We start from the raw sequence: 12,693 nt of genomic DNA on the forward strand, positions 1-12,693 counted from the left end.
GTGTGTATGTGTGTGTGTGTGAAAGAAGGACTGCTAATTTTACTGTTGATAGCAGTTATGTCTTACTTGTTCCACATGAAGTACAGTTCATACAGATAGTACTGTTCAATGTTTATCCATGAACATGTTGCTACGCTGTGTGTATGGGTAAAACAATGGTTAGTCCGGGATACATTTGAAACGGTTCACGTTCATGGCTTAATGTTAACAGTTAACACTTAAATTTGAGAGGTGCTTTATCAGTGTTCTGTAGTATTTACATTAAAATCAAATATTGACAACTGAGGTGGAGTGCAGATTAATTTTGAAGTTGTCTATACTCCGTAAGAGCAACTATGAAGGCTCTGTGGGCATCCATACTTTTTCCCACTTGGACTGGAGCGCCATTAACTCGGAGCTGATGTCACTCCCAGTTGATGACCTCTGATGTAAATGGAATGCACTATCAGTTCCAGCTGCTTCAGTTCATTAAAGTGGGAAAACAGGGATGGTGAGAAAGGAGAGCGAAAGATGACAGAAAATTAAAGGAGAAACAGCTCATATAAGCCACCAGTGCTCCAACAGTATACAACAAAACCTCTCACTTCTGCAACATTTGAAGCTCTTTTTCATCTAATCTGTCTCAGCATTACTGACATTTTCCCAGCTGCCAGACTTTCACTCTCATATCTGTCTCTCCCATCCTTCATCCCTCCATCTGTTAATGGTTAGAAGAAACATGCTCCCTTCAGGGTCAGGAACCTTGAGTATTTCCTGCTTTGCTAGAGAGTGAGGGGGGGCCATGAAGGGAGGAGGAGGAACAGAGAGGCACTGAGCCTGAGGAGGAAACCCACACTCAGAAAGAGAAACAGAGAGACGGAGAGAGGGAGGGGGAAAAGAGGAGGAGGTTGAATGGAGGCCTCGTGTGCATACATCTGGCTTTGATTAGCCAGAGAGAGAGAGGGTGATGGTGAGAGGAGACAGAGGGGCTTTTATTTTTGGCACTTCTGGAGATACAGTGTGATTGACCTATTTTTTCTCCTCCATCTTTTTCTGATTTTTCCTTACTTCTACCCAGTTCACTCACATTTCAAATTTCTGAAACCAGCTGTTTGTAGTCTACTGTCTCTGTAGACACAGCGGTGGGAAGGCAATTTAAGGTGCAGCCCAATATTTTCTTTCTCCCTGCTCCAGTCACCCTTGTTTTATTTGCACACACAAATCAACTCAAATGAGCACAAGTACAAATATACATATATTACCAGGTGTGTAATATATGTGTTACAGGTGTTACAACATTGTTTTGTTGACTGTTGATTCTGCATGTCGTTTGTGCAAGCCACTTATTTCAACCCATAGTTCGGATTTATTGTGAGGTGACCTCTAGTGGGCATGGTAATTATGATGGAAGCAAAGGAGGAAGTGAGGTGATGTAGTACAGAGAGCGTGGATGGACAGGTCAACAAAACACACTTCTTTTAATCCAAATCCTCTTTCCCTGAATCTAACCAACTTGTTTTGTGCCTACACCTAACCAACCTGTGACTGCTCCATGAACCATGTGTAACTATGACGACAAAGTCCAGTATGCCTGTCACGTTAGGGGTGCTACAACAGCACTCGGTTCATGTCAGAGGATAATGACAAACAACCTATACAGTTGTTCAGGCTGCAGGACTTGTAAAGTAAGTAAAAGAAGACACAAACTCAGTATGGCGCAGTGTCAGCATAGTTCCTTCAATCCCTGGGCAATGTCAACCAACCTCTGACAGTTTCTCCCCAGGAGCCTCCACCCCCATGTTTTAATTCAGTTCTGATGAATGTGAGACAGAGCAAAAAAGGTCCGTGTATATTGCACATAACAGCTGTCATAGCAGCATTTGTGAAACATGGGCATGTTTTAGGCCGGAGGTTGTGTGCAGTACTATTGCTTCATATAGTCAGATGTCAAATAGTGTTATCTGTCTGTGAGGAAAAAATCAAGGATTTATCTCTTGAGCGTTCTCTCAGTACTACACAGCCTCTCTGTCTTAATGTGTGTTCTGCTGACTGTGGAGGGATCAGCATGTAGCTCTCTGGGGGAAAGTAAAGACAGAAATGTAAAGCAAAGTTGAAACTTTTCTCAATTTCTCAAAAAGCAATGGAAAGTATATGCTATGTCCAATAAAGTCTTAAAATATAGTTATGAAACCTGATTATGGATCACTGTCCTGCTCTGACAGTGAACCTTGCTTCAGCTTAGTGCAAATGTATGGGCTGAAATATGCATCACTAGAAACTGAATTTGTGAAACTGTATTATTAATTTGAATAACTCAATCACATAATTTGAAATTTGATTTTTAATTTGAAAAATTGCATGAAAATGAAATTGAATTGCATAATTTGTAATTGAATGTAAAATTCAGTTCTCTACACGTTTTCATATTCAATTTCAGTTTTCTAAAATTCAGTTAGTCTCACACATCCGGGGTATTGAGGAACAGCAATCGAGTGCAGAGCGCAGAGCTCCCTTTCGGCCATTCATCACATACTGTATGTTTTGTTTTTGACCATTTCCTTTACTCTCATTTAGCCATGAACTTGTAAGTAGTGATAATTTACCACTGTGAATTACACATATTGAACAAGCGTTATTTTACCAGCTTCTACCGTGTCCATTATCGGCCCTTGTCTGCTGACCGCTAACGTTAGCCTAGCTGTGATGCTAACCGGTGCTACGAACTTGACGGAGCAGGGAGAATGACTCAGCCTAGGTGCTCACGTTGTTCCCGGTCGTTGCAACAATTCGAGGTAAGCTAATGTGAAACGCTAAAGCGCAACTAGACTTACAGCTAAGTTAACCAGCTATCTGCTCTCAGCTCTTGCCCAATCACCGATTAGTCAGATCGAGTTTTATCAACATTTTGATTGTTACTTAAATTGTGTCCAAAGCTTTGCCTGCTTTACAAAACTGCTTCGATTAAGAAATGTTAACGACGGATAATTGATACTGTTCTTGTTACCTAGCTGTGCCCCATCACATTTAATCAATAATCTATAATAGTTCAGCATGTAAGTTATCTTAGGAAATGAATCCTAATATTTGATAACCCATCTCTCAGTGACATGCCTTGTCTTTACAGATATTACGAGGCCAGTGCTCAGTCAAAATATTTTAGGATTACCATCCAAATACTCGTGTGTTTTCCCCCTCTTATTATCTTGTTTGATCATAATATTGTACACATTTGGCAATGATCCACTCTGAATTGTTTCATAACTTTTTACACAATTACAAATTATGTAATTCAAATTCAGCTTCTTAATGCAATTATTCATTTCCTTTTCCTTTTTCAACTTTGAGGGAAAAGGATATCTTCTCTATAACATAAATTTCATACACAATTTCAATCCATTCATTAATGGTGGGTGATTCTATTTTTAACCATTTCCTTGTGACAGCTTTCTTACTGGCTGCCAATAGTAGTTTTGTCTTTGATGTTACATGTTTCAAACAATAGATCGCCCAAATACAAAGTTTCACATTTAAATGGAATGTTTACATTAAATACATTTTTTATGTTTGAGGATCTCTTCCCAATATGGTCTTATAGCCTGGCAGTCCCAAAAAATATGGAAGTGGTTAGCTCCATTAGACCCACAAAGTCTCCAACAAGTGTCCCCGCTACCTTGGTGTCGTTTCTGAATGGGTGTGATAAAAAATCTTGCAATGTTTTTCCAGCAGAACTCCTGCCATGTGCTTGACCTGGTTGAGAACCATTGTAGCTGGCATATTTTCTCCCAGCTCTCCTGTGTAGATCGACCACTGTTCTATTCCAAACAGTTTCATTTCACTTCTGTTCATTCCCCAAAATAACAGATATAAAAACAGGACATTTATGTATTTTACTGCATTTATTAGGAAAGACTGGAAATAGTTATCTGTGGTTTAAGTGTAGTGAGCACCCCACCAGACCAGACTTTATGCCAGTATTGTGTGTTGCTCTGGTTCCCTCTAGAGGCTAGGTGCTGTAAACACATGGCCATTGGTGTAACCTCCTATTTTGGGACTTCATGGCCCCTCAAGTTCACACTTTAATGAAATTGATTACTATAGACCTGTTGACTTACTAAGTGGTCAATCAGTGTAATAGACTGTGTGAGTAGTCAGAGGAAAAAAATGTCATTATCATTAACAAATCTTAAAATAATGACAGATTGAATTCATCAAGAGAACCTAGAGTTTCAAGTAACTAATTGGATGTGATTTTGGGTATCTGCATGTACAGTACAGTATGTGTGTTTGTAAGTGTTATTATTGGCACTAGTGTTACCCTGTCCACTTGCTGTTCTGTCCCTCAGGGTTCAGTCATCTGTCTATTGCTGTAACAGCAGTCTTCATCCTTGGGCCAACAAGCAGCTAGACATGGTGTACTTCAGCTTGAAAATCAATGTATCTGTGTTTTCTGTTTTATATTCCCTTCTGTGAAATCAACACTGAAGTTTCAGTATGGACATATTAACCATATACATCTTTTAAAAATGCAAAGTGTTTTGAAGGCTTTTGGGAAACATACATGATCTGTTGTCTGCTACAAAACCACAGCTATAGCCATACCAAAAACTGCTTCCTGCATATTATTCATTTTTGTTTGTGTGTGTACAGACCCTCCTCTGGTTTGAGTTCACTGGTGCAGGACTTAACTTCCAGATGAAGGCAGACCTCTGTACAGCCCAAAAAGTCAATACATTCTCTACACTTCTAATGAACTTTTGCAACCACATGGAAATAAACACAACTTTATTGTAGTACAGTACCCATCCAGACAGATGTGGTTGTGCATAAAGGAAAGGTGCAGATAGGTCTAGAGCCATTGCCATAGATGATTACAGTTGCACAGAAGACAAAAGTTGTGCTTTGGTTTCCTCTCTGTATGTTTCTTACACTAGCAGCAAATGACCACTAGATTCAGGGCGCACTCAGTTTTGTCCACTTGGACTGTAGCAGAATTTACTATTTAATAATGTTTCATCATTGAGTCTCACCAAAGTTGATCAACAAAGCAAGAAAGATAGCAACATGATGTAAATAAAAAGCATGTATTTGTGAAAAATAATTTTGTTGATGTAGCAGCATTTTTCTGTAGAAACCCACATCACCTAATCACTGTAACTGTTTGAATACAGTGTGTGATTCAAGTGATCAATTTTACACTGGCTGACAATATTGTGATTTCTTTAAATGATGTCATTGATGACATTTTGCAGGGGACTGCATGTATGTATCCAAAAATAAAGTCATGATAACTGTTACATTAAATCTTTTCAACGATGAAGGTTGAAAACAGACCCAGAGTGAAATTCTATTACAGAGGTTTTTACTGTATTGGCATAAAAAATAATGTCATTTAATAATATTCATTTCTGGCACAAATGTGGTCTGTCAAGACCTCATAAACACACTGAGCAGTGCTTTGGAAATGTTGGGCCACTACTATCATGACACAGTTGGAGCTCTCATTATGATGCTAACAGTCATAACAGATATGTTGGGTTACGTCAGGCTTTCACACTAGTAAACTGGCCATGATAGTCATTCATCACGTGGATTTGCTGGATGAGATTGCAGTCACAAAGGAAAAGAGTCCCCTTCAGGGAGGTTGTCGCTACAGTCTCTGCTTACCTTCAGTCCACAGAGTCAGATACAGTCACAGCAAAGTGCAGCAGTTAACCACACATTACAAACATAGCAATACTGGAATCAGCTTCCTATTATTTAAAATGGACCTTATTTCACCTTCACCTTATTCAACCTTTCCAATTGGGTTCTTTTCTACTGAAATAGTGTTGGTGCATTAGTTACATATTTTAATGAGTTATGCATAGATCAGGTGCACTGCAGTGCTATCAGTCCATACTTATTGTTCATTGTTCAACTCTTCAGACAGGGTGGGGCAGCCTCAAGGTGGGTGGGGGAGGCAGGTGGAGTCAGCCGAGAGAGGGACAGTTGACTCTGGGACGGTCCAATAGAGGACTTTCTGGAAACTGAGCTGCGACAATGGAAATGTAGAGACACAGCAAAGTATTACACTGGATACAGACAACAAAAAAATGCAAACCCTTTTGAAATGTAATTCTGTTTTGTTTTTGTTTTTTTGCACTGATGCCTTAAAAATTCCTTGATTGTGGAAAGACAGATAAGGTGCTAACTGGTCAGAATGTTTCTGACAGGCAGGATCAAATGTAATATCACTGCACTGTCATGTTCTGTCAGCCCTTCATCCTTACCCTTCATCCATCCTCATGTCTTCCTGCTGCTCTCCATCCACACAGCCCTCTGTGTGATCAGCACTGCTGTCTTCCCCCTCGTCCACACTGTTACTCATTAGGCATCGTGGAGGCCAGCGCAGCTCCCCACTCTCTAATTCACTGTGCTCTGTGGGCTCAACAACAATGGAGGGGAGACGCTCCCTCCGAAAGAGAAAGTCCTCTGGATAGGAGCTGGAATCTGACTCTTCATTCGTGTTGGTTTCTGGAAAGATCTGGTCCAGGGAGGGATTTATGATTGAAATCAATTTTTCCTTTCAAAACAAACTTCAAATGGATGATTTAACTTATTCCTAGTTTAAATATCTTTCCTCTTTGATAAAGCTTTTAGTTATAGCTGGATCAGGCCTGAACCATCCTCTAGCTATGCGGCTATAGGCCAAGATTGCTGGGGGATTTCCCATGATGCACTGAGCTCCTCTATCTATCTGTACAGATTCATATCCCATAAATGCATGTCACTAACTTAACTTCTTCCCTTTCCCATAGTTTTGTGCTCTTTCCTCTTTCTCTCCTCTTCTCCTGTCGTTCTCTGCAGGTATTTATCTCTCTGGAGCTGTAGAGTCGTCTTCTACTTCTAGTCTTGTTGCTACTGTTATAATTACAATTTTAATTGTTATTATTATTGCTAATATTATTAAGATTAATACTACTTTACATCTCTATATGGAATCTGTGTTATACTGTATTCTTCCCCTGTCAGACCTTCCATATTATTGTCTTTCTGGTAGTTTTTTTCCCCCATATTCATTCTTTCTATTATAATGATTCAAACTGAAAAATCTAAAAATAAAACTTATTTTAACAAGGCAAAATGAGGAATGTCACTGCACTGGAGTCACTTTGGTGAAAATGTCAGATTGTACCTGGTAGGCTCTGCTCCCTCTTCTCTGAACTGAACTCTCCTCCATCTGAGATTCTACTTGACTAAGAATGGAGCTCATACTGCAAAGAAAAACACACATTTTGGTTTAATTTGGTTGGTAATTCATGATCTGACTGAATTTCAGGGACATGGAATCCAATAATGCCATCTTTGCCTCAAGTCTAGAATTTCAGGAATGAACTGATCTTCCAACAGAACTGCATCTGCTAATCCTTATAATACAAACTAGAACTAGCAACTAGCAACCGTTTTATAATAAAAACCGTTTTATATAAAAAATAGCCACAAAATGCAAGTGAGATTGGAGCCAAGAGATGTGGTCAAAGTAAGATGCGGTCTATTGTCCTGGCTACATGTAGGGTTACGTAGTGGAGGACAAACAAAATTCTTCATAAAAGTCCAGACTGGTTAAAAACTAGTTAAGTTCATTCACAGTACAGTACAAATGCAACTGTTCAATAGAGTAAACTAAAACAGAAAATATTTTAACTAAATAAATAACACACTGTAGATTCAGTTTATAAAAGCTAAACAATCAACAAATGTAGATTTGACACAGTTATAGAAAATGACTACAAAAGTGACTTCAGTTATCCCTGGGTTTGCCACAGACTTTTCCTCTACACACACAATCAGCAGCATTTTGTACTGGTTCACTGGGCCAGAATGTGATCAAACAGAGCTCTGTGGTCTCATCTGAGGGCTGCTGGGACTTATCAAAACTTGATCTGTTCTACTGAACTGGACTGACAATTCCATATACAAAGGAAGACAGGAAAATCTGGATTATCTGTATCATTTCACCCTGACATCACCGTCACATAAGTCTTTACATGCCCAAGGTCTAAATGTGTAGGCCCAAGTATTATCACCACAGTTTAACAAACCTTTATGAAACTCTTTATGATGCAACCTAAGGTCAAACAGGTTTACCTCATCAGTTTCAACTTCACAGGAACCACTGGACGGAGGAGTGTGTTACCATGGTTCACTGAGACATGTTTCAACACATTAAAGTGTGCAGAATTTACAAGAAGTTTAGGGATGAGGAGAGAGTCGACAAAGTTAAAGTGTTTCTCCCGCTGTGTTAATCTGTAGATAAGCACTTAATGACATAACAGGCTCAAACAACAGGTGACTCCTCATATCCAAAGATGGGGGAAGAGTGAGACACGGGGGGAAAAATAAAAAGACAACATTTTGTGTTTATATTGCACATACATAGTGAAGGAATAGATGAGTACTTTCAGTGTTTGTGTTGACTAGCCACCAATATGTTATTTAATTGGTTTATACAGGCGTAAATAGAAATGGATAGGCTACTTTAACTGCATCCTAGAGTTCTATTACAATGGAACTCCAGGAAACTAGGAACAAAACTGGACCTACTGTATAGTGAGCTGTTGAAATTGGGATAATAACTGACATGATGTTGGTGTGGAATCCAATTTCCACTTCTCAATACATTTTTTTCAGGTATGAGAAACTTTTTGAATCAATTTTCATATTATCTTGTTGAATCTCCAGCGCCTCATGGTACTCTGAGAATAGGATGTGACATACTTAATCCTCACAGTGATGGAAGTCTAGAGAGGTAGTTACACTGGGCAAAATGTATCTTTAGAGTATTTTCAGTTTTTTTTTAGTCGTGTAGCTTACCTGTGTGAGGCAGGGATACAGCTCATCTTTACAGGGATTGAAAAGATGAAAAGAGCCTGAGGATCAAAGCAAGAAGGTTTTCCAAACGTCTTCTTTTACAAAAATTGATTAAAAATTGGACAATTCCTGTTGAAATTTGCTGTTATGTCAGTTACTTTTGTTTTCTTCTTCCTGGCAGTGACAGATTCAGCTTCCTTTCTGCCTCTTCTCCTCTGTTTCTTTCCTCCTCTCCCTTCATTTCCGTACCATGTCCCATTTAGTGACGCACACAATGCTGCACAATCAGACTGACGTGCAAACCTGCTTTACAAGCAGGCTTAGTGTCACCTTCAATTACAAACAAAGCCTTGATGTAACATGTGAGTGTGCAGCAACACGAGGCTTCCAACATACAGATTAGCAGATGAGCTGTCCGGGCTGAACACATTCATCACATTTTGGAGATTATTTTACATCACAATTAATGCCAGAGACTTTCTTCCTAATAACTCCTCTAATAACTCATCATTCAGCAGTTGCTGATGTAATGGTAGACTGTGCTGCTGCCTGATACTGTTACCTAACAGGGAATCAAAGAGTATTGTGGGGAGGAGATTGTAAATTTAGCGTGAGTCTTTCTGTGATATTCTGGGATCAGAGTTTAGTTTACATTTCCAGGAGTGTGAGGTGCTTGTAAAGAAGAAAGCTTACCAATAACTGGGGATTTCAGTTAAATGAATCAGTCTGTGGAGTGCTCTGGTTACAGTGTATGCAACCTAACCACCATGTTGATTCTGACCATGGATCTTTGTTGCAGTTCATACCCACTCTCTCTCTCTAATCTGTGGTCCTCACTAATGACTATCCAGTAAAGGCAAAAATATCACCCAAAAATAAATAAATAAATAAATAAAAATAAAAAAGGTATATATAGTATCTAAAAATATACAGTACCAGTCAAAAGTTTGGACAGACCTTCTCATTCAGTGTTTTTTCACTGTTTTTATTATTTTCTACATTGAAGATTAATACTGAAGACATCAAAATTATGAAGGAACACACATGGAATTATGTAGTAAATCAGAAAAGTGTTAAACAAACCAGAATATGTTTTATACTTTAGATTCTTTAAAGTAGCCACCTTTTGCTTTGATGACACCTTTGCACTCTTCTGGCATTCTCTCAGTCAGCTTCATGTGGTAGTCACCTGGAATGGTTTTCAATTAACAGATTAAGTGCTTTGTCAAGAGCTAATGTGGAATTCCTTGCCTTCTTAATGTGTTTTAGACCATCAGTTGTGTAGTGTAGGGGTAGGTTTGGTACACAGTTCTATACAGTGAATAACCTTTTTCAACTACTGTTCTAATCCATATTATGAAAAGAACCACTCAACTAAGTAAAGAGAAACAACAGTCCATTATTACTTTAAGATGTGAAGGTCAGTCAAACCAGAAAACTTTGAATATAACCTTAAGTGCAGTCATGAAAGCCATCAAATGCTATGGTGAAACTGGCTCTCATGAGGACCATCTCAGGAGAAGATGACCAGAGGTCAGTTACCTCTGCTGCAGAGGATAACTTCATTAGAGTTACCAGCTTCAGAAACAGCTAATTAACAGCACCTCAGATTAGAGCCCACATAAATGCTTTACAGAGTTCAAGTAGCAGACACATCTCAACATCAACTGTTCAGAGGAGACAGTGTGAATCAGGCCTTCATGGTTCAATTGCTACAAAGAAGCCACTACTGAGGAAGAGCAACAAGAAGTGAGTTGTCTCGGCCAAGAAACAGGAAAAGGAATGGACATTAGACCAGTGGAAATCTGCACCTTGGTCTGATGAGTCCAAATTAGAGATTTTTGGTTCCACTGCCATGTCTTTGTGAGTCGCAGAAAAGGTGAGTGGATGGTTTCCACGTGTGGTTCCCACTGTGAAGCATAGAGGAGGAGGTGTGATGGTGTGGGGGTGCTTTGCTGGTGACACTGTTGATGATTTATTCAAAATTCAAGGCACACCAGCATGGATACCACAGCATTCGGCAGTGACATGCCATCTTATCTGGTTTGCATTTAGCGGGACCATCATTTGTTTTTCAACAGGACAATTACCCTAAACACACCTCCAGGCTATGTAAGGGCTTTTTGACCAAGAAGGAGAGTAATGGAGTGCTGTGTCAGATGATCTGGCCTCCACAGTCACCTGACCTAAACCCAAATTAGATGGTTTGGGATGAGTTGGAGTGCAAGTGCTCAGCATCTCTGGGAATTCTTTCAAGACTGTTGGAAAACCATTCCAGGTGACTACCTCATGAAGCTGATTGAGAGAATGCCAAAAGTGTGCAAAGGTGTCATCAAAGCAAAAGGTGGCTACTTTGAAGAATCTAAACTATAAAACATTCTGGTTTGTTAAGACTGTTACTGTATATATATATCAGTCTGTTAAATTATACCTGTAGTGTTCCTGTGTTGCTGCTTAAGCCACAAGGGTTAGTTTCTGGTCTAAGCAGCAGGAGGTGCTAGCAGATTTGGGGAAGTTCTTGTGTCTGTACCATGACAGTCAGATGGGATTAAGGGATCAGAATGGTCAAAGGCAGCACTGTGTCAGTTAAAGCCTTGTTAAATGAACTGGGTACATTTAATAATATGTATTGTATCATACATAACTACATGATGTATAATATAATAATTATTATGTGATTATGACATTTTAAAGAAAATATTTGGCAAATATTCAGTTGGGTGGGTGGTTGGTTTGGGGGGTGTAGAGAATAGTGACAGAAGAACATAGCATAACACGGATTCCATGTAAAAATGTAGTGGTATCAATAATACAGTAGTAGTAATAATAGTAGTGATGAGTGAAAAAGTAGCCATAATACTAGAAGCAGTACTAGTAATTTCTAATTATAACAGCAGGTGTTGAGTGGAGTTGTAGGAGCAGCAGGAGACTCTACAGGTTCAGAAGGTTCCACAGTAGAGGAGCCTGATAGTTGAAGACTGCCTCCTGTTCTACTCTTAGAAACTCTAGGAACCACCAGTAAACCATATTTAAAATGTCACTTTGCTTCCCTATGATCCTAGCCAAATAGATGACAGGCTTAAATAATCTCAAAACAAAAGAAAAAACAAATAAAGAGAAACATCCATTCATTATTTTGCTTCAGCTAATTTCCCTAGCAGGCTGGAGGTGCCCAGAGTGGAGCTTTATAGTGTGAAAATGTATGAAAGTAATGAAGTCTGTATTAATCCATGGTGACCATACATACATACACAGGAGTGGGATTTAAATATCTCAACAGCGCATCTGAAGAGAGGAGTATGTGACACCATTGGGTGTTAGGTCTATTAATAAAAAAGATGATTCCAAGAATAAAAAAGAAAAACCTAAGAGATGCTGATGTTCACTATACTGTACATGTATAGTATACAATGCATTTTTTTCTAATATGCAAATTAGATTAGATTCATCGTTATTGCCATTACAGTGAAATGCTTATTAGCAGAATGCAAAGAAGCAGTAAACTGCATTATAGCATTTGGGAATGCTAGGTTATGGAGTAACATTAATGATGTGCACCGTAACACTGATGTAAAGTTTGTAAAGTCTGTAAACACATTTTAGACAACATTAACTGTAACAACAAACACCTATACTAACAACTATGATATATAAAGGGGTGGAAAAGGAATAGCATTTTGATTGACTATTACAAGCAGGGCAAATGTTAGCTAACCAGATGTCAATAAAAATGTAGACAAATGTATAACACCTGCTGAATAGATCTAATCTTTAGAAATTTCCCTGAGGAATGTAAGGTGGGAGATGTAATCTACATGACTATTTTCCATAACACTCGGCTGCAGTAACATGAACTGATGTTAA

The sequence above is a fragment of the Lates calcarifer genome, unplaced genomic scaffold (assembly GCF_001640805.2).
Source record: "Lates calcarifer isolate ASB-BC8 unplaced genomic scaffold, TLL_Latcal_v3 _unitig_4509_quiver_412, whole genome shotgun sequence".
NCBI classification, from domain to species: Eukaryota; Metazoa; Chordata; class Actinopteri; family Centropomidae; genus Lates; species Lates calcarifer.